The sequence below is a fragment of the Lathamus discolor genome, chromosome 1, assembly GCF_037157495.1.
Source record: "Lathamus discolor isolate bLatDis1 chromosome 1, bLatDis1.hap1, whole genome shotgun sequence".
Classification (NCBI taxonomy): Eukaryota; Metazoa; Chordata; class Aves; order Psittaciformes; family Psittacidae; genus Lathamus; species Lathamus discolor.
The window spans coordinates 110,670,733-110,694,380 of record NC_088884.1 but is presented as its reverse complement, the minus strand read 5'-3'; positions in this window follow the sequence as shown (position 1 = coordinate 110,694,380).

Genomic DNA, 23,648 nt, shown 5'->3' with positions numbered 1-23,648 from the left:
TTTAAAGTTATTCCCTGGTGGCACTGCTTATTTGTGTTTAAATTGCAGATGCCCATGTTTATAAAATTTACATTGTTTAAAATGTCACTATTATTTGTTTTTAAAAATTTCTTTTAGGTTTGACAGAGTGTATCTTGTGATTTATGGTACAGCCCTGTGATGTGCCATTTTAGTGAGGATCTTGAAACAGGGCCCTGTGGTTTCTTTTCCCCCTTTGCTGTTTGTTCTGCTCTTTAATTACATTCATATCAGCTACTTTGAAGTTAATGAGACTGCTGGGATATGTAAAAGAGAATCCTGTATTGATTTCACTCCTAATATCTTATCTTTGCATCTTTCTCTTCCTGCATGTAATGTGTTCTGAGTCACAGTTGCTGACATGTTGTGATGGGTGCAATAGCTTTGGCCTGACAGGGAGCTTTATCGTACAATCCAAAAGTAAGAGGAAATAGATAGATAAATACAAAATGCCGTTATGCCTCCTCATGTGCTCATTAAGCCTTGCACGCAAGGAGTATAATTTCTTAAAGGTGCTGCGTTCCACACACATCCTAGGTTATAATTTTTTTTCCTTGTTTCTTTGTAAACGTCCCTTCTCCTGACTTCCTATCTTCCTCCTGTACTCAAAAAATAGAAAAAGAGTGGTATAGAACACGGCAGGTGCTAATCATGAGGTTGGGATATACATCAGCCTATGCTAAGATTCAAGGCCAAGTTACTCCTTGAGTTTAGGTACAGTGCAAGCAAAATGTTTAATTGTCCTTTTGCCCATTGGCTAGAGCTGGGTTGTTTGGTACAGTCAGAAGATGACAGAAAATGGTCTGTTAGTGTGAAGGGTACAAGTCTTCCAACACCAACTGCTCACATAATCGTTTTGATACCCGGAAAAGAATTTTGTAAGTGAAGCTAAGCCATCAGGTTTCATCTGGTTTGGGGCTTTTTTGGTGGGTTGTTTTTGTTTGTTTGTTTGTTTTTTTGTTGTTGTTGGTTTTTGTTTTTTTTTTTTGTTTTGTGGGGTTTTTTGTTTGTTTGTTTCTGTTTGTGTTTTTGTTTTTTTCTTTTCAGCCAAATAATCACTTTGTGGTTTTGGAGCTGTTTCCAAACTTGAACCCTCTGCATAAGCTCAGGTTCCCCTGTTCTACTGCCAGGGGGAAATCCCTGCAGAAATATTACTCAGTAACTTTTGCTCTCTTTCAGCTGCTTTTCTTTGGTTTTTTTTGGCAACCCAGAAATGCCAGGAACCGGGAGCTTGGCAGATATCCGTTCCACTCCACAACCTGATTGACCCACTAGAGTCAGTGAAAACTAGTCACGCATTTTTAAACAGAAGTCTTAGTATGCTGCCTTTCAATTTTACAAAGCTATTACCCATGTACACTCATTCAAAAAGACTGTTCTGTTACATTTTGGGTTTCTCCCATTTACAATTAAAACTGTGATTTACACTTGTGATACCAGACCATTTGGAGTTTGTGAGAAGCCTGTGCTGGCAGCAAAGCTTCCTAGTGTTCAGCTTGGTTTCAGTTTGCATGGCATTGCCAAATTTACCCAAAACTGATTAAAACATAACTCAGGCAACGGAATTTCATCCTGTTTCCCACCATAAGGTTGAATTTGGATAGGAAATAAAATCAGTAGTCTCTTTTGTTAGTGCTGTGTCTGAAATGTGTAATGACACCTGAGGCCATGTTTTACTCCTAATATTTTGCCCAGTTCGCCACAAGGCTTATACTGCCTTCGTAAGGGATTAGCCTGCATTGCCTGTATTAAAAAAACTCTTGACCTCATGTAATTATTTTACTAGAATATAGCATGAGAATTAAAAGGCAGCAATAAGGTTTATGAAGTTTACTCCTCACTGTTAAAGTGCAGCCCAGTTGCCAAGCCCCAGTATAGCAGTGTATGAGCAGAGTCAAGAGGTGTCAGGACTGTGAAGTTGTCTTTAACGATATCCTCTTAAGTTCTTGATGCAGTAAAGGAATTAAACACACTCTCAACCTGAACAGCCAAGGAGTTTTTGTTTTATTTTAATGGAGTTGCTTTCCTCTAATGCACATGTGTGGAAACACTTTGCAATACTGGCGTCTAAAATAAGCTAAGCCCCCAAAAGTATATTTTACCCGAGGTTTGAAAGAATGTAAATGTGATGGTCAAGTTTCTTGAATCTTCCCATGGCATTTTCAGCTTTACTTCTTTGTCTCTGCTGCACTGAAAATCTCTGTCGTAGTTCAGGATGGTATGTCAAAATCATCTGTGGATGAGGATGACCTACTTAATAGTGAATGCCAAGAGGCAGTATGTTCACAATCGGGTTCAAAATGAAATGTTTGAAATTCATGCTGGTCTTAGCATGAATGTGTAGTTTGGCTTCTGGTTACATCTGAAAGAACTATTGCAGTTCTTAGACCAGACTGCCTTGTGGTTTAACAGATGTGTTTTAAGTTCTCTGTTCATAGTGTGCTCCAGGAGCGATGCTACTAGTTAATCATACCCAAACTTCTTCTTCTCACATGAGGATACTACACCCACCTACCCTGGGTCCCTGAGTTTCTGGGCTACAACTTGAAGGAAGAATCTACTGACTTGCAGCTGTGTCTGGTAATGGCCATGAGTTTCCATCACTGCCAGTTAACCAAGCGCAATGTGGCTGCTGCCTTTGGGGTTAGGCTCTGGGCATCTTTTGGTGAGAAAGGGAAGGAAATAATAGAGTGGGATGGCAAAAGGGAAGACGAGAAGCAAGCAGAGAGAAACTTGAGAAACAAAAGAGAAATGTCCTCACACCACATGCCTTGTGGAAACTCACAGCGTTCATGCATTGTTCATCTGCATTAGTCTGTCCACAGAGCATTTGCTTTGAGTTTGAGTCTAACGGGTACTGTCGGTCTTGCTGTGATCCCATCAATTCACATGAAATAGAGCTGGAAGGGCTTTCCAAAGGTTGGTAAAAGCAAGCTCATGTATTGTCCTTTTAGCACCATTTATTAGTCACTTCTTTTCTCTGTGCTGTCTTCCTCCAGCAAAATGAAGCAGCTTCAAATCGCAGGAAAGGCAGTATGAGTTGGAAACCAGGGTAAGAATCTCTCTATTGCAATCTGTCAGTGGTCCACAGCCCAAAACATTCCACACACTGAATACTGTGTATTTAGTGTAAGCTGTATGATAAATCTAATGTGTAAGACCAGACTGTAAGTGAGGACTATTTTCCATCCTTTGCTCTCTGACCAAGAAAATCCCTTGAAAGGTCACTTCACTGGTTTCTGTCTCACTTTCTCCCCTGCAAAATGATGTTTGCCCATCTTTGAGTTGTCTGGGTAAAAAACTGTATCGAGTCTTAAGTGACTTTTATTATGTATATGCACACTCGCCAAATGTATTTGGCTAATATAATGTTTTAATTATTTCCTTTACTGCAAATTTCTGTGACTCCATTGTAATTGCTAAAACTCTGTATTTTCTTATTCACCAAAATAAATCTACTCTTCACAGCCTTGTGTAAAAATAAGCTCTATTCATCCATTTATATTTCATTTAAAATAAGATTAAGACTACCACAATTCCATTTGTAAAAAGTGTCTTGCCATATCCTTTTAGAAAGAGCTTATCTAATCTATTGATCTTTTCTTAAAGTCAAGCCTTTCCTATATTATTTTGCAGTAAAAATATTTTAATATAGAAGTGAAATTCCCTAAGTACAAAGTGTTGTTTTATTCTGTAAAATTATGTTGTCAAGCAATGACAGAATAAATTTCCCCAGATAGAAATGCTGCAATGGCCCAATTTATTTCTATTCTAAAATATGGATTTTATGTATCATTAATCATGTTTTTGTTATGAAATGGCAGGAAGCTGGCCTAAAAGTCTAAAATAAAATATACTTTATAGTCACAGGGAAATCTACTCACCACCTGAACTGCTTAGGATTTTGATTCCTATACGATGAATACAAGACACTTCAGGCAAGAAAAATTATGACATAGTTGGCTGAAGTCCCATCTCCAGAAGGAGAAACTTTGTAGACTGACACATTAGTCTCACATAATTTATGTTATGGGAGAAATAAAATAACTGAACCCCCCTCTGATTACTCCACCCAGAAGCAAGGTTTAAGCAGGTATGTTCTTTGAATTAAACCCAAATTCTTCCCTGACGTTTTCAGCAAATTCAGAAAACCATGTTCTGGAAGATACACAAAGGGCAATTGCTGCAGTTAAGCCTAAGCTGTGGGACCCGAGAGTGCTTCACAGAGTCATAGATTTGCTTCTGCTCCTCCAACTATGTCTTAGAGATTTACAAGCCTCCTACTCTTCTAGTTTCTGAGTGCCTACCAGTCTCTATTTGTACTTACAGCACTTCCATGTAGTAGAAGAGGATTATTTCTCAGATGGAGAATGTCAGGATAGAATAATGAAGTAACTTGTTAGAGAGACGGAACTGAACCTATATCTCAAGTACTCGACTTTCCTTTCGGCAGCAGCTGTTCTGGCTTATGCAGAGCTTGGGCTGTGTAAGACCAGCCTGCCAATGCACTGTGATGCAGATCATTTGTGTGCCGAGCCAGCTGGATGTGTCTGTGTGAAATGATATGCTTACCAACACTGGAGGTGGCAGGCAGGAGTGTAATACTCAAACTAACTAGGAACTGTGATGAAGGTTTAATGAAATGTTCCATTCTCATATGCCATCTTTTGGGGATCACTTGGAAAATGTCAATGCTCAATTTTCTTCCCATTTCTGGTTCTCCTTGGACACAGAGAATACAAACTGAAGAAGAAGAAACATGAATATGAAACCACAAGGGTTGGGGAGCATCTTTTGATAAGTGAGTTTTTTCTGATGTTAGGTCTTCAGTAAAGGCTGCACTTGGTTTTGTTCAAGACACAGACATTGGAGAAGACTGTGTTAAATATTTTCCATTGGCCCTCCATACCCCCAAGCTTGGATGCCAATGTCCCTCATACTTACGTAGTAGGGTATTTCCATGACAATTGTAAAATAAGGCCTTAGCTAATCTGCTAGCTAATTTAAGAGACAATGAAGTTAATAGACTGCTTCAATATCCATGCAGATATAAAAAGACACGGTGCTTTCAGTATGTGTTGCTGCTTACAGCAGACACTGGTATTGAGTGGGAGGCCAGAACTGGACCCCCAAAGTCTACTGTTTGCCTGCTGCCAACATGGCAGTCTTGCTGTTGTATGTAGTCATTACAGCTTAAAAAGAAATTTCCCTGTTCCTGCTCACTGGCCCCTGAAGTATCAGCAGTTTGAATCTATTTATGGATGTCCAAAGTAAAGGTGTGACAAGCTTTGTCTTCAAAGTGGCAGGAAGCTGGCATTCTGCCTAACTTCCTCACTATTCCCAGCTTTTATGTGATAAAGAGATTTACGTGGGGTTTTTTTTTTTTCCAGTTGCTGCTTTTTGGCTGTTGTTTTTAGTGGATTTTATTTTGTTTTATATATTTTTTTTAAATTATTTAGTTTGTGCCCTTACCTGAAGTGTGATGCTTTGGATTGGAGGATGGGAGGAGTTAATGAGATGGCTTTGGTATACCCCACTCTGCTAGCCCACACACCAGCTGTAAATTACTTGCTTGTCTTCAGCCTTCTCTAGCATGACCATGCCTGTGCAGCACAGGAGCGGGGGTTCTCAGCCACCCCCTGTTCCTGTATACTCTCTCTGACATTGACTGCAATATGAAATTCAGAAGATGTTTCAAATTCTGAGAGTGTTTCAGGCACACCCTCAGCTAGTCCTAGAATTAGGATGAGTGTAGGATGAAGGAGGGGCCAGGGTCTTCTGGATCTGAGCCTGATGGGAGAAAGAGGAAAGGAGGAGGAGGAGAATGGGCACAACTAGAGGGGCGCTATTCTTACTAATAGGGGTTTTAACAGCTACTTTGGGAACCACCTGTGATTTTAACAGCCAGTTGCACTCAACTGTACTGGACTGCCTCCAGAAAGCTTTGGCAACACCTTTGCAGAGACATTTATAGCATAAATAGACAGCAGAGATTTTTTTCCTAACCCCACAATTTAGAAGTTAGCTTATGCCCTCAGATTTTGAAGAACTGAACTCCATTCAAAGGCCTATTTATTGTAATAATGATATTTAATTTTTAACTCTTGCTGTTGTGATTCTTGTCAGCTGCAAAGTTCTCTGGTCATTTTTTGAAAATGCTGTTTAGCTCTTAATCTCTTGGAGAATAAATTTGGAAGATAGGAAATTGTGTTCCTTTAGGGATTCTATTGATGTGAAAGTTTCAAAAAATGAGGTTTATTTCCCTTTAAAGATTGGTCGCAATCAGCCCTGCTTACCTTGTCTCTCATCTCCTTTCTACTTATTTCAGTAATTTTATTTTCATGACATAACTCAGAAAGAAGGACTGTGAAAGGTGTGAGCTAATGATCTGGCCAGTCAGGTCTTCTGAACATTTGGTCTGTTGTCATACGTTGCTAGTCTGGACAATACAGAAGCAGCTAGGCGTTCTATTGTCCAATCCTATTGTTGTTCAAGTAAAGTCTTACTGAAAGGTCCTCCATTATTGGGAAAAGACTCCTCTGACGTGGATTCTATAGGATATAGCATTATCTATTAAATTCTCATGTTCGAATACAGGTAAATGTTACTCCTGCCTTCAATTGCAAAATATGCTTCTGCTTGGTAATAATTATCAGAAAAGTGAGCTAGCTAGAAATATAAAGAGCACAAAAACCTGTATGTTGACTGACAGAGATCAGAGTTTCAGGAGTTATCCACATACAGTGTGAATCTAGTAACTGCTGATCTGAACAAGAGAAAAGCAGAGCAGGTTTCAAGTCTTGTCTCCGTGATGTGAGGAACAGGGCATGTGGCTCTTGCAAAGTCATGTATACCTCACTCCTGGATGGAAAATGTGTAATGAAGTGTAACAAGGCTGGGTGATATGTACTGAGATCTTTGTTGTAGCCCTCATTCAGTACGTTTGATACCAGGGGAAGTTTGTCTTTTGAAAGAGAAAACATGCCAGCCTTGATCAGAGAATGCACATGTACTCTGCCAGTGGTTTTCTACAGCGTCTGTAATATGGAGTATGTTATTGTGGGTTGCTCTTTTATTCTTGGTGCTAATCAAGTAAATTATGTGCAATCCCCCCAAAATAATGGGACTTGTGCATTTGTGTTCTTACTGTAGCCCATTTTAAGAAGGGTTGGAGTCTAACTCTTCTACTTGTTAGCCTCACTGGACACATTAAAGCCTGGATGGGATTAGCACCCTGTACAAATACGACTGCTGTCTACAGGATCCTTCATACTGACTGCTCGAATGGAAGATCCTTGAGCTCTTCCTATTTGCCTTCCTGCAGTGCCTTTTTCTTCCCTTTTTCATTGCTTGTAACTGTGTAAAGCTGGTGATGCATAGAGTGAAAACTACCAAGAGACCTCTTGTGAGCTTCATTAAGACAAGACTTAAAATTTCTTTGAGATTAGTTGAAAGTAGTCTGATCAACATGCTGCCTCCCCTCCCCCAATAAAAAAAAACCAGCATGAATTTTTATTAAATCATTCTGCTTTCATGCTTAGGTACCTGGGCTGTTCTGTATTCTTGTGTCTGTCAATTGGTATTTTACTTTGCTTTAAATTGATGAAAAGTAGTCTTATGCATGGCAAAAAATATAGAAATTTTATGTAGAGTAAAAGTAAATGTATGGGTAGTAGAGAGAGACTCAAAGTGCAAAGAACACGGAGAGTCAGTTCTGTATGTGAACTTGTTTGCTGGGTTTTGAAGGACAAACTGCACCTGCTCATTCCAGAGGTGTCATACCTATTTCATTCAAAAGTTCAATCTGAGTCATGTATCATCTGTACTTCCCTGCAAGTGAAAGGACTAGGAGGAAAAAAATCTGCATATAATATTCTTGGCACTTCTGTAGCACCTTATTTCTTCAGAAGTTTTGTACGAGCATTAATTCATTAATCTGATTGCTTTGCCAGGATCACTTGACCCTTTGCTTTCAGTTCTAGAGCTGATGCTGTTACTGAATTGAACTGCCAAAGATTCAGACTCAAAACACCCCATGGAAATAAAATCCAGTGAACCATCAACCTGTTGGAGGAAGATGTAGATTGTGTAAGATTTAGGGGGTTATTAGAGCCACGGAACACTGTACACAATTACTCTAACAAGTAAAAATGGTAAAAGGATGACAGAATGGAAAATTATTTTCTATTTGCTCTCTGGGATGATACTAATAAGTCTCTTTTGTTTTCATGATGTTTTGTTGGAAATTCTGTTCAAATGGCACAGCTGGCAACAGCTGTCTGTAGTACAAAGTGTCTATTTTAGTGTGTTTAATCCTGTGGTGGCTTAAGTTAAAAACATTACACATTCAAAGTATATTTTTTGCACGCAGGCTTTAAAGAGGAGTTAGCATCTCAGCAGAATGTCTTTCATTTATGTTATGTTATTGTTGTCCTCTGTGCTGGACAGACTGTATTGTACTAGATGTGCCCTGAATGAGAGCAAAAACATAGTCTGTGCTCCAAACGCGCTTATAGTATAAGTAAATAGCAAAAAACAATAGGCTGTGAAAAAGGAATAGTTGGTAGAGCAATAAACAAGCAATAAAACTGACGGGCAGAGGTCTTAGTATGGTAGCTGTCAAACCATTACTGCTTTGCTTACAGTGCTGTGATAATAATCTCAAAGCAGTTGTATCAGCTCCTTCCACAAAGACATACAGTGTTAGATCAAAAACGGATGTCAGAGTGCTACAGTTTTCTCTAGGAGGTTTAGACATCACTGTACCCTAAAAATACAGGCTCTGTTTGAAGATCCTTGGTCTGTCTAAACCCATTGCAAACTTATCGGAGCAGGGGAATGATAGTGGCTCCTTCATGTATTGACTGTGCTGACAAGAAAGAGGAGGAATTTGTGGTGCTGGCCGGTGTGGTCAGGGGCTAATTTGCTGATTAGTGACACTTTCACCAGCCTTGCCAGCACTCTGGATTGGGCTCTCCCTCTTCCTGGGGTCAGGAAGAGGCACGCTCTGATCTTGGAGAAACACTCAGGAAGTGGCTTAGTGAAGGCAAAGAGGCCTCAATGAATTTCCATGTTAGAGAAGACTCTGAAATCAATACCCTGGTCCAAATGAATGGAGCTATTCATTTTACTGGAGTGTGGGTGGAGAGAGGCTGGGATCTAAAAGACCTGCCAGATTTTGTAAAGGCCCTGCACTATTCCTGCAGAATGTGCCTAACAGCCCTGGCCAGCTTCTTCCACGACTGCGAGGTACTAGTGAGGCATCCTCCCTGACTTGTAGCTGCTCTCTCACTGCCACTCCAATTATAATGATACCTGCTTTTCCTCATAATCTCATCTGGAGCTGACTTTGCCTTCTTCACTGATACCCTGCCTGACCTCTTTGCCCCTTGTCTCCTTTCCCTCGCCCCCTCGCTTGACTTACAAGCCCAGAACAGCACTCCCACTCACTGGATGAGCCTTGCTCCTGTTTTCCCCAAACAGTGGTCCTCCTCTGATTTGTTTGAGCACTGCTTTCTCTCTCACCTCTCTGTTTCTTTCAACAAAGCATATCTATCCTCTGCCCCTTGCCTCACCCTGCCCTCTTGAGACCTCCAATCCATTAATGTCTATCACTTTTTTGTCATTCTCTGCATCCTCTCCCTGCTGTCTGCTCTCTTAAGTGACCTTAGCTATTGCTTCCCTCCACTTCAGTCTTTCCTTGATCCTCAGCTCTTTCTTCACTGTCTCCTCAGAAAATCTGACCCATGAACCCACTCATCCCAGCTTCACAACAACAGCTATCACCACATTGTACTTGTCATCTTCCCTCTTTCACTTCTTTCTCCCTATATGTACCCTGGCCCTCACTTAAATTCGGGAAACACTTTCCTCAAACTGACCTGTCACTCATGTCTTATTCAGATTATTTTCTGAAATCTTGTGTTTTGATACAAGCAACATTTAGGATAGAGAGCATACACTGTTCTAAATGTCTTTGTATGTTTTATTCACACTTGCACTTCCTTCCCTGTCAATTATTTTGGTGTGTTTCTTCGTATTTGAGTAATATATTCTTGTTATAACACAAAAAGTAGCAGCGCATGGATACATCCAGATAACAGAGCTGAACTCTTTATGTTTTTATGTTTTTTATGTTTATGCTTTTCTTGATGTCTGAACAGGAAGAAGATGCTATACTTTACTCTTCTTCTAGGAAACAGTCTCCCCAGTTTGCTAATTTGTCTACCAGCCGCACCGTATACAGCTGCTATTGGTGGGGACTGCACACTGATTTTCCTTTAAGTTCACCCCAAACTGTGATTTCCATAAATACCTTATGTGCTCTGCACAGGTTTGCTCAAACAATCTGTTTAAAAGGCTCTACATTGTCTTTTTCACATTAGCAAGTGAGTTAATACTGCCAGCAGCTGATGATTCCTGAAGAGGGGAGGCACAGTAGGGGATTGCTGTCTATCATGTCTCCAATCAGTTACTGTTTTAATATCCTCAAGACATTACTAAATTTGCTAACCAGTGAGTCCAGGAAACAAATGCAATTTTCCCTGCTCATAATATGTTCATTCAGAAGGGCAGCAGCAGCCTGGGAAGGGTTAATGAGGGCTTGTCTACCTCTAAAAACTGTGGCTGCTGCCCAGACAGGATGGGGCAACAGGCAGGAGGGTGCTTCACACCAGTCCCTCTGAGATACAGGACAATCTGCTCAGGGAGGCCATCTCTTGTCCTCACCATGGAACGCTTCAGACACTCCTGCCATTCACTTTTTGTGTTCAGCATTGCTTGTAGTTTATTTTTATTCTATTGTAGTTGTCATGATTAAACTTCCTTACTGTAGAGACTCTTCTGATTTATTAATTTAGGACGAGTTCCGTAGTATCTCAAATAATTCTACCAGTCACTCAGGGTATCTATTTCTTGCTCCCTTCTCTGGGGTTTATACCAATTTCATTGTATTTACCTTTAAACAAATGTGTGTAGGATTTATACATGTTTATAGATTTATTTGGAAACTTGAGGTTTTTTACTGCTATTTCCGAGAAAGCTGACATTAAGTTTCAACCTGGAGCTGATCCAGGAGTTAATTTTTTTTTGCTTTCTAAAAAGACCTGTCCAGAAAGCCTTGCTGCAAAGGGACTGGAACAGCATCCGCCCCATAGAGTCCTAGTAGCTGAACTTTGGTTACCGTGTTTGCTAGGAACATTTAGCTGAGTTGGAATAAAAATAAATAATATTAAATTAATGATATTTTTGATGCAATCATAAGTCTGAAAATAATTCTTGCATTCTACTACTGAGGCTGGAAAAGTGAACAGCTAGAAATAATGCTGATTGCAAGGACTGTACAATAAGCTGTAAAGCTCCAGGAGGAAGTCTTGATTAAAGACAGAGTGAAGCTCCAAGGGAAATGGAGACTTGAAAAAATCTTTGAAAACTTGTAATTTGAGAATGTTTGCCTTTATGGAGGGAAAGGGAGATGGATGATGCATGAACTACGACTGAAATAAAGGTGCTTTTACCTTTTCCTTCTGATTGAAGCTTTCAAAATTTTCCTGAAATACTGTGATTGTGCTATAATATATATTTGCTTTTGCAACCTGACTACTTTCAGGAGGTTCCCTGTCTTAGCTATAGAAGATTTGTACGCAGTTTTTCGTATCACACTCTTGTATTATAAAAAAAAAAAAGAAAGCTGGAGCAAAACTTGCTATAATCACTTAACCCAGGAACTGAGGAATCTCTCAAACTAGTAAAAGGTTTCAAACAAACAGAGAGGAACTTAAATATTTTCCCCTTTCAAAAACACTCCTCATGAAGATGCTGGTCCAGCTCTTGCCTCTTTTGAGCTTCATTCTACTTGTGGCTCTGGCTCTTATATCATTGCACCTGCTTTTCTTCTTGATGCCCAATAGCTTGAAGAGCTGGCAATAGCTATAAGAGTACAGAAGATCATGGAAAGATCAAAACTTCATATCCAAATCTTGGCTACCTCTGCTGCTCCATTTTATGCCTGGTATAAGGAAAGCCTCATGAACAGCTTGGCCTTCCTTGCACCTGTCTCTGTGGTCCTGTAGGAGTCCTACCAGGGACTGGAGCCTCAGGCCTCCTGTCTCATACATGAACTACACCTATCTGGACCTCAGATGGTATTTTGCTGTTCTGTTGAAGACCTTGGGCCCACTGTAGGAGAGGATCTGGTTCGAGACCATCTTAAAAATCTGAACGCGCACAAGTCCGTGGGACCTGATGGAATCCATCCGCGGGTCCTGAAGGAGCTGGCGAATGAAGTTGCTAAGCCACTGGCCATCATATTTGAAAACTCATGGCCGTCAGGTGAAGTTCCCGATGACTGGAAAAAGGGAAATATAACCCCCATTTTCAAGAAGGGGAAAATGGAAGACCCGGGGAATTACAGAGCAGTCAGTCTCACCTCTGTGCCTGGCAAAATCTTGGAGCACATTCTCCTGGAAGGCATGCTAAGGCACATGAAAAACAACAAGGTGCTTGGTGACAGCCAGCATGGCTTCACTAAGGGGAAATCCTGCCTGACCAATTTGGTGGCCTTCTATGATGGGGCTACAGAATTGATGGATAAGGGTAAAGCAGTTGATGTCATCTACCTGGACTTGTGCAAAGCGTTTGACACTGTCCCACACGACATCCTTCTCTCTTAATTGAAGAGATATCAATTTGATGGATGGACCCCTCGGTGGATAAAGAACTGGCTGGATGGCCGCACACAAAGAGTTGTGGTCAATGGCTCGATGTCCGGCTGGAGACTGGTAACGAGTGGTGTCCCTCAGGGATCGGTGTTGGGACCGGTCTTGTTTAACATCTTCATCGCTGACATGGACAGTGGGGTTGAGTGCGCCCTCAGCAAGTTTGCCGATGACACCAAGCTGTGTGGTCTGGCTGATATGCTGGAGGGAAGTGATGCCATCCAGAGGGACCTCGACACGCTTGTGAGGTGGGCTGATGCCAACCTTATGAAGTTCAACCACGACAAGTGCAAGGTCATACACCTGGGTCGGAGCAATCCCAGGCACAGCTACAGGTTGGGCAGAGAAGAGATTCAGAGCAGCCCTGCAGAGAAGGACTTGGGGATGCTGGTTGATGGGAAAATGAACTTGAGCTGTCAGCATGAGCTCATGGGCCAGAAAGCCAACCGTATCCTGGGCTGCATCAAAAGGAGCATGACCAGCAGGTCGAAGGAGGTGATCCTGCCCCTCTACTCTGCTCTTGTGAGACCTCACCTGGAGTATTGTGTGCAGTTCTGGTGTCCTCAACATAAAAAGGACATGGAACTGTTGGAACAAGTCCAGAGGAGGCCACGAGGATGATGAGGGGACTGGAGCACCTCCCGTATGAAGACAGGCTGAGGAAGTTGGGGCTGTTCAGCCTGGAGAAGAGAAGGCTGCGTGGAGACCTCATAGCAGCCTTCCAGTATCTGAAGGGGGCCTATAGGGATGCTGGGGAGGGACTCTTCAGTAGGGACTGTAGTGACAGGACAAGGGGTAACGGGTTAAAACTTAAACAGGGGAAGTTTTGATTGGATCTAAGGAGGAAATTCTTTCCTGTTATGGTGGTGAGACACTGGAATCGGTTGCCCAGGGGGGTTGTGAGTGCTCCATCCCTGGTGGTGTTCAAGGCCAGGATGGATGAAGCCTTGTGTGGGATGGTTTAATGTGAGGTATCCCTGTCCATGGCAGGGGGTTTGGAACTAGATGATCTTGAGGTCCTTTCCAACCCTAACTATTCTATGATTCTATACATTATGGTGTTTGCCATACATATGTACATGTCATTAAAGAAAAATATCTACAGTCAGTAAAGATATGATATCCCATTTCTGGTAGCACTTGCTGCTTCCTGCTTGGGGGACCCTCTCTTTCCTCTCTGTAGACCTCCTCTCTGCCACCACTGCACCCAGCCAGTAGGGCAGTGAGGGCCTCCTGTAGGATGTGTCACAGTCCAGACCATAGCAGTTTCTCTTTGAGTTTTTCTCTCCTCGTTGCCATGAAAGCAGAGCACCTCCCACCTGCCAAGCAAGAGCACAGACCAAAAAATGCACTGGAGCAGCAAGGAAGCCCCTGTGCATCGACTGTAAGAAACAGAGACCACAACTCTCCGCTCTGAATTAGTATTACAGAAGCGCTGAAACACAAAATAAGCCAAAAGACGCCATGGGCTGGTACAAGTTCTGCTTTTTGCGTATTGCCTAGAGTGGGCATATTTGGAAAGAGGGATAAAAAGGAGTTATATCCAGGTGCCAGTGAGTGCAGTTTAACTGAAATATTCATAGTAGTCCAGACAACGACAATAATGCTTACACTTTCATCAGCACCTTTTAATCTCTCCAAAGATAAATTAAAAGATTTGTCTTCATCTCCAGCTACTGGAGTTGGATCCAGTCTGGTGCCCAGATGACTGAAATCTGAGTCCTGTCAACTTTAAGGAAGTTTGGCTCCAAGACTACTTTGCTATAACAGTCTAGGGCTTGTTGTAGAAAAACAATGCAGACTTTGGATGCATTTCATTTTGATCTCTGGAGATCCAACAAAATAGTCATAGCTGTGAATGTGGCCGGTTTGTAGGGAAATTGTCCCACATGCTGATCTTATGTCTGATGTCAAAATCTACTCAGTGGCATTAAAGAGATATCTGCAAGGAAATAAGAAAGGAAGTAAATCTGAAAACAGCTCTGAAACTTGTACACAACATCTGAAAGGATTTTGGTCCCCTTACGAACTGCTGACAGTTTTGTCACTGCAGTCTGTGTGACAGCGATCAGAGACATAGGAGGAAAGCAAAAATCTAAGACTAAAGTAGAAAACAGTTTGCCTAGGTGTAATGAACTGAAAATGAAAAGATTTCATTTCCACAAGCGCATCTGCACTATGTACATTGAGATGCCGAAGTCTGAATGGAGTGGCATATACTGAAGGAAGAAAGAATAACTTCGTCAGATTACCAGTCATCTCTTAAAGTAATTTTAGTGACATTGGTGCATCTATGCTTGAGTGACTTTGTTCCCAGATATTAAAATAACAGTAGTTTTACACGATCTCTTTCATGAGGTGATTGCAAACACTGAATGGAAAATAACAAAGACTTAGCAATCCTTAAAGGCAGGTCTTAGCTGTCTGTGGCTGAATTACAAGGGAAACTATATGTATTTGGCTATTGCTTAACACATTATGGGAGAAAGGAGAAATGCAAATGTTATTTAGGAGTTTGACTCCTAAACACTTTCTAAGAAACTGAGTAGCTGTTCCTCATCTGTAAAATACAGAAGATAATATATCCCTCCCTCACAAGTGCGCTGTTAGCATAAATACGTTAGAGATTGTAAAGAATTAAGGTGCTCCAGTAATGGGGATCATAGAAATACTTCAGATAAAACTGTTTCTCTTTCCTTCTTGCACCTCTCTGCTTTTTAAATTAGATTACAATTAATCCAATATAGCTTTGTCATCCTTATAGTATTTTTATTCAGGCATTTACATGCTTTGCAGTGCTGGCTTTGGCATTTTTCTCCTTTAGTGATTGGTACAGAGTAGCTCTGCCTGAAAATTGTGGATAAAATGGGACAGAAAAGCTGAATATGTGGATACCAAGGAGGTTTCCTCACAACAATAGTCATTGGAAAACTCACAGAACTTTCTCTTCTTATATTTGATAGTCTGCTTTTCTCATGACTTCACAGAATATCTCGAGTGAGAAGGCACCCATAAGGATCATTGATGCAACTCCCAATTTGTGATAAATAATTCAAATGTGGGAGTTCCTTTTAGTATTACTTCCAGCTAAATCTCTAATAGCCACCATTTGGGAGTACACGTGCACTTTTAAGCATTGTTGGTTAAATCTTTGCTAGTTGCAAGCCTCATCTTAGGCTGCGAGAAATACAGGTGTATTACAGGAATATAAAGTGTATATGTCTGTATACAGGTATATAATCCAAGGGGATTATACAGTGAAATGCTCAAGCAGTTGCATGTGTGGTTCTTCTGGATGGTTTGAACCTGCAGAGGACGCTCGATTATCTAGTGGGGAGACCTACTGAAGTAAATAAAATGGACAGTCTGTCTTAAGTATTTGCAGAATGGGACCAAATAAATATGCCAGAAATGGATGAAAGAAACTTGGCAAAGCCAAGAGAAAATGCTATGAAGAGAAGCCAAATCCATGTCTTCTGTTACTGGAGGAGTAGGGAGATGAACTTGAGCATTTCAAAGTACATTTTGAATTATGGGATAGTTCAAATTCTGATCCCAGTGTCAGTTCCCCAACTGCTGAGGAGTGACGTAGGATGGTGATGGAGTTTGCTATAGAACAGCAATGTCAGTTTTTAGTAGGGGACTCACTTAGTAGCATGGCAAAATGATTTTAATACTTACGTGTCTTCTCTTCATGACAGATAACATCAGAAGCAATGTGTCTAATGGTACTATTGCTAAAGTCTTGGCCTTGGTGGCTCTTCTGCGCATTCTAGTCCACTCAGGAGAAATAGGACAGGCTGAATGAGAGAGGAATTTCATGCACAATTTTTGGCAGCAGGAAAGCAAGTGGAATGGCTGGATGTGCTTGAATCTGGAGCCAGAGGGACTGAAGAGCAAGAGGGAGGGAGCAAAAAGGAAGTCATGTCTGTTTGCTGCATGACTGAAGTGGTGTAGCCTGCAATACTCGAGCAGGAAACGAGGTGTTTGCTGGATAGAAAAGTAAATATCTGTGGTGTTTTGGTTTTCAGGAGGGATAAGAATGGAGACTTCATGAATCTGGTGAAAGAATCGGGTTGCTTTGATGTGGAAATGGTTCTGGTCTGTAGCAGCACTGATGTGTTTTGTAGTTTCCAAAATCAGCTTTAATAAACATGTTTTGGGGTAGCCTATGAAGGAAAATATCTTCAGGATTTTAATATTCAAGGAGAGACATGCCTGTGAGGACTCTTCAAATGCACTTGAGTTGCTAGGGCAGATTCTGTGACTAGGCTCACTGTTAATATGGCAGCAAGCAGAAATCCAGACAGAGAGTTCATGGGCTTTATCTTGTTCCTTTACCACATTTTAATCCTGTTCCTCTGAAGTCTCTTTGAGTTCAGTAATGGCAGAGCCAGCCACAAGTAGACCACCAGACAGAAAAAGCTACCCAAAGATTTTGAGTCTTGCCCAATGCTAGAAAGAAATACGGGTACAAAGCATTGCTCATCTTGTGCTTCAAGTTGTCTGTGACCAGATGTGCTCAGCACTATTTGACTGCATAGTGCAGCTAAGGCTGCAGCCTTCTGGAAAAGCATTCAAATTTGTTATTATTATAAATCCAAGCCCAGTTACTGCAACCTGAAGCCATATCCTGTTCACTGCCCCGACTGCAAGAGAAATACAAGTAAGACTTTGCAAGAAACATCTGCATGGCTTTTCCAAGTGGGTGCCAGTTAACACAGAGTATGCAGTTGTCATCAGCAATTAAACGACTGGGGGATATGGGGCAGGATGGACTGTGGCTTCTTCATAACTTTCAATGGGTTTTAAGAGCAAAATACCTTTCGGCACATGGCCCCATTGATCATTGGTGTCAGGAGTGCTCAGAGTACTACTACAAACCAGTGTACTAGGATGTATTTTCTCTGACAAGACTGTGCAAGGAATAGGGCATAAGAGGGCTAGGAAAAAACTGGAAACACCTTAGGTGCTCACACATGTCTTCTGAAGGAAGCTTAGGGAACTTCCTTCACAGAAGTTTCCACATAACTCCTCATTTGATAAATGTTTTTTTTTTCCTTAAGTACAATTTTTGTGTCACCTCTGATTTTGAGGCTGGGACATGTCTAGTGGCTGTGATTGCTTCTTTGTGAACGCTTTTTATGCTTTCTTACTATACGATTGTGAAATGTCTGAATGCGCTTTGATTTGCATTATTTCTTTTCTGTCTTTCTTCCCATCCCAATTTTCAGCTCCCTTTTGTCCTGAGAAATTAAATTATTTTCCTTTTGGCAGCAGAGCGCCTGCCTTACTGGAGAAAAGATGTCTTTTTCAGCTGTGTCCCCTTGCTGCATCCCCCGGGCCAGACTCCCCGTCAGGTCACCCTGTGATGGCACCAGAGCCCACTTGGGAGCAGCGGGAACACTGGCAGTGCCAGGGAGGGGACACTGGGGCCAGCGGGCCCCTTTAGTGCCCCCAGGGTAGACTGGGACACGCCACACGCAAAGTGCCTGCGTCAGGAGGCATAAGGCAGCCAGCAAAGAGCCCACAAAGCAGAGGAGCAGGCTCCTGCTGCCAAATATCACGTCCTTATGCTCTGCATGCCTTGTTGGAAACCCTGCAGCACAGGCTTGCCATTCAGCCTTTTCATTGCCCTGCCACATCAGCAGGAGATTCCCTGCCAGGGTTGGTGGTCTCCCACACCACACTGGGACTCAACACCCGGCACTGGGTGAGGTGAGGGCTTGCTGTCCCCTTCTGCAGTGAGCAGGGAGCTGGCTGGATGTTCAGGCAGGCTGTGTGCCCCTCTGCTTTTTGGAGGGAGGTAGCATCACTGCAGGAGCAGCATCGATGGCAGAGCAGCTAGAAGGGGTGCAACAGGCAGCTTGGCACAGCAAACCCATCCTGTGGCTCCTGGGGTGGCTGTGTTGGCAAGCTCGAGCTGTTTTACCACCCTCACCAAGGTGTGGCCATGCTGAATGAGCCACAGCCCCTCCTGGCTTATGTGAGTCATTCCCCACCTCCAGGCTTGCTGTTGTGTTGCATGGGTTTCTAGCCCCTGTGTCTTATGGGTGAGTCAGGGCTAGCCATTCTTGTTCTGTCTTGCCTCAAAACATGCGGTCTGGTGGGCCCTGGAGCTGTCCGAAAGTGCACTGCAGGCTTAAGGCATGGGTGCCCTTGAGGGCATTTCAGCACAAGGCTTGGTTGTTGGGACTGTGCTTTGGGACAATTTAATGGAAAGGAGTAGAAGAAAGGTGGTTCATATTTTTCATGCTGTGCAGGAGCTGAGCTAAAACAAGGTGGATGAAAGGCAGAGGCTGAACAGTGTTCACCCTTGAGAGCTGCCAGGTTCTTCAGACCTACTGTGTGTGGCCTGTCTGCATCGCTTTTGTCTGCCAGTCCTCTGCAGATGAGGGTTTCCCATTTTTTGAAAGGATGTGGGAGGCTTCCCCAGCTTTTGCTTTCCTAAAGCTCCCTGCTTGAAACCTGACTCTCGTGAAATTGTCAGTAAGAACCATCCCAATAATGAGGCTGTTACCTGGTTCAAGGGTAATGTCTTATGACCCCTGCAAAAGTCCCATTGCAGAGCTTCACGAACAGCACAACTCATGGCGGGTGATCACTCCTCAGCTAGGAAAAGCCCACAGCACAACAGCTGTCAGGTACATCTGTGCTTTATGCTTACACCAGTGCGCTGGAAAACGCTGTGGTGTTCACATGTGCCATGTGTTGTATGTTGCAATGTCAAGTGACAGGCATGACTTGCCCTGGAGGTTGTTGGCAATGCAATGCTGTAGTGAATGGATAGCACAGCATTTCACAAAAACACTGCTTTTAAAAAATGTCCTAGTGCATGGGAATCAGGAGAGCCTGCTGTATAGAGCGCAGTTTCCCTCTCTGTGAGTTACCCAGGAGACGATTAGTGCCTCCTGCTTCTTCCAGTCCCTGCCAGTCCACAAGAAGAAACACAATGTGGGTATGGGATGCCATTGCTCTGACTGGATTGCTGCTGCTTCACAGCCAGGCTGCATCTGTGGAAACGGAGCACCGTCTGTTCCATGTGGTGTAAGACCAGAGAGTGTCCTGCGTTGATGTAAACCGTGACTCTAACAAGCTGGGTGGTCCCAGTGGAGACTTTAAACCTCTCTTCACTTCTGCTTCCCCCATGTATAAAATGGGGATAGTAATAATTGACTGTTTCACAGAGGTGCTGTGTTTTCATGTACGTAGGGTGCTTTGAAGGGGTAAAATAGCGCTATTGAAGCTTTTCAAATGCAGCTGTATTTCATTGCATGTATAACAGAGAATGATATATTGGTTTAAAAACATATTTGAGACTCTTGTTAATTAGGAAGTCAGGCAATGGCAATTAATACGTTCAGACACGGTGTTACTGCTCTTCTCCAAACTACAGCTCATTTAAAATGCTAGCCCTATAATTTATTAGCAATATTTAATACCTCAGTGACCATAAAACTTAGTGTTTTATTACTACTGATTAACATACGTTTGATGTTCTGCCCAGTGTTACACAATCCAAAACAAATTACTCTCAGGAAGCTGGATATTATATAAATACAGAAAAGCAATAAATTATGCATTGGAGAAACATTTTTCTGTGGGTTCTAACATGCCACTGTCTCTTCAAATGACTTAGACATCTCATGAAATTTCTCAGTCCTCCAGAAGCATTTGCACCAAAGAACACACTTCACACCATGCTGGCTACTATTCTCACTGCCGGTTTGCTGGTGATTCCTGACACCCTGTCAGGCTTTGATACCACAGGCTACTCATGCCCTCCCAGAGGAAACCTGGAGTTGCTTGGTCAGAGTGTCTTCAGTTACGATGGTCTCTTTAATAAGCTACAGATGTGCAAGAAGCAGAAAAGCTTTTATCATATTTCAGGATGCTTTCTTCCCTCCTCTCAATCTGGCATGCAGAAAAAGAAGAAAAACTTTACAAATGCATTTATTTTTGGTCCTCTTGAGCCCATTTAAGGCACAGCTTGGATAAGAGTAAGGGGTGAGGAGAGGGGAAAGCTGGTTGACTTAGGGATTACAAGCTGTTCAGAATCAGGCTTTTCTCAGTTAGGTTTGATGGTGCAGCTGCGATAGGTACCTGTTGTAAATCACAGCCTGTCTGGGCAGATTTTCATAGACCATGCCCAGAACATTTCTACAAATATTGATGGTTTCAGAGATTCCAGCTAGGACTAACAAATCCAAATGAGATCGGTCCAGTTGTATGGCTGATTTATACTTGTTCAACCCCACAGCTTATTTTCTGGTGACCTACAGTTCCACCTCTCCTAAGACCAGAGTCTGCACTAGGACCTAGTTGATGTATCCAGCAAAAGCCCAGGCTCACGTCAATAGTTTTTCCTTTACCTCTAGTGCAGATTTGGGCTTCCTTTTCCATTTTAAGGAGCTAGAAGCTGTAGAAAATGAGGATTTTGCTTGTGTTTAAAGTTGTCTTTTTACTGGGGAAGTGGGATAAAATTGTTTCAATCAGCTGGTGGTATTTATACTGGGAAAACAAGAAAGCAAGTATTGCATTTGAGAACAGTCGTTCTTCCTGTGGCAGTGCAAATTGTACCAAAAAGCCTTTGCTATGGTCTAGGTAGATATACTCAGACACGAAATGTTGCTTGCCATCCTGAAGAATTTACTGTTTGAGTCTGTGATGTAGAAGTGGGATACGGGGAAGAAGAAACAGTGGATGAGTGGAGTTTCTAGCGGCTGTAATCCAGCCCTTTCTCAAGCATGGTGAATGGCTTAAAGGTTTTTTTCACACTTCTCAGTCATACGGTATTTGGAAGAAGCATCAACCTCAAATATGTACTGACTGCACACTCTCCCTTTTCCTTAAAACTTTCTCTTGCACCCAACGTATTCTAGCAACAGGAGGTTTAGCTAATTTGGGTCAATACTGGATATTTTGTTTCAGTGGTTGATGTAAAATTGGGTTAGGACAAACCCATATATTTTCCTTGATTTGTTAGAGTCAACCTGAACAGCTTGATTCAGCTGCAAACTAAAGGATTTTTTTCTTTCGGTTTTGGATTATTTATCTTTTTTCCTTGGTCTTACATAGAGCAACCTTTAAATGAAAATGGCATTGCACAATGACAACTGAAAATTTTGTTTTAGAAATGTTGAAAACCCCCACTTTTGACATGTTTGAAATGAGTGTGAAACTTGTCTTGTTCCCTGGTTTTTGAACAAAAAACAATTTTTGAAGGATTTACTAACAGAAGTGTTGCCTATCTGTTCATAAGCCATCTGATAAACCATGCATGATAAATCCAGCACCAGACCTAAGCACTTGCCTTTTCAAGGAGCTTTCTGGCAGATCTCAGTAGGTGAGATCAGAATATGTAGTTTTTGGAACCATGTTCCAGACTATTTACTACATATCTTAAAGTTTTCACTTCTTCCTTCATATTATAGCAGTATAAACCAGAGTTTTGTGCTGTCACCAGGAAAAAGGGTTAAAGTTCTGTCTTGCTGTGACCTTGCTGTGCGTGAACTAGAGGCCAGATGCTGCTAACCCAGTCTTCCAGGCTTTATATATAAAACGTAACACTCGCATAAGTGTAGGCAATTTCAGCCTACCTTTTCCAGTCCTGGAGAGTATATTCTGAAGATGACAAAAGCTAGGAGATTTTGTTGCAGCCAGTGCTAAGGTAGAGGACATCCAGCTCTTTCTTAGACTCACCCGTAGCCTATCTGAGAGATTTTTTCTCTGTAAAACCCTTCTTGTGAACATCTGCTAATTTCTCTTAGAAATATCAAGAATAAGGTTGTGAAAACACCAATTAAAAATTCACAAAGAATTGCCTGTGACTTGTTTAGCATTCGCTAAGGCAGATGAGAGATTTGGGCGCCAAAAGATAAAAGGATTTTGACACTGTGATTTATATGTTAAGAAGCCTCCCCCTTCCCCCATTCTCTTTTTATTTTATAAACTCCCCTTAGTCCTACTGCCCTGAAGCATTCCTTTTTGAGAGAGGCTAAAGCAACTTTGTATTTTCTCATGAGTGCATGTCAGTGCCTGTTCCTTAATTCTACATCTGGCTTAGGTACATTCAGGTGACTCATAACTTTGTCTCTGTACTTAGTTTTTTCTCTTTCTTCATTTATCAACAACAATATTATGTGGGAAGGTGTTTTTTTTTCCTCCTAGTCTACTAACCTGGAAAGCCATCTGAGTAGCACTGAAGTGAGCTTATAATGAAATATTAGACAAGATCATGAGAGGAAATGAGATGCCCTTTCGTAATAGTTGGGTGATGAGTTAAGATCTCTGCTGCTGTTATCTGGATTTATATTTATCCATGTAGATTAAGTATATTGCCAGTTTATACTGAAGTGGCTCATTGTTCTTCCATCCCTCTACCATGGCATAGATCTTTCTGTTCTTGTCACTTCTGAGGCCTTAGACTAGGGTGCCCAAATTACAGTCTATGGGCCATGAAAAATGGACCATGAAAATTCATTCATCCACAGCTGTATACTGGGACCCTTGTGAAACAGAGCACCAGGGACGAACTGCAGGAGCTGTTCTTGTTCTAGCAACCTACCCTGGTCTGCAGTTTATCTGTGAAAATTGCATGTACAACACCTCGTGAGAATCGTGTGCAGAGGAGATCCCATGATATATGCCATTTCCTTGTCTCTGGAGTAGGCATGACTGGAGAGACTGAATCTTGCTAAGATTTTTTTGGCAGACAGCAACTGTCATTTGCTCTTTTCTTTATGGTATATAGCAAAAATGGTCCAGCTGAGGCCAGAATATGCTGCTGTAGCATAAGTATGTAATACAAAACTGTCATCACCTGCTAAGACAGTAAGCATTGCTGTCTCTGGCTTTGTGGGACTTTAAAGAAGTTGTCTTTGCAAAGAAAAATACGTGTCTAAATTTACAAGA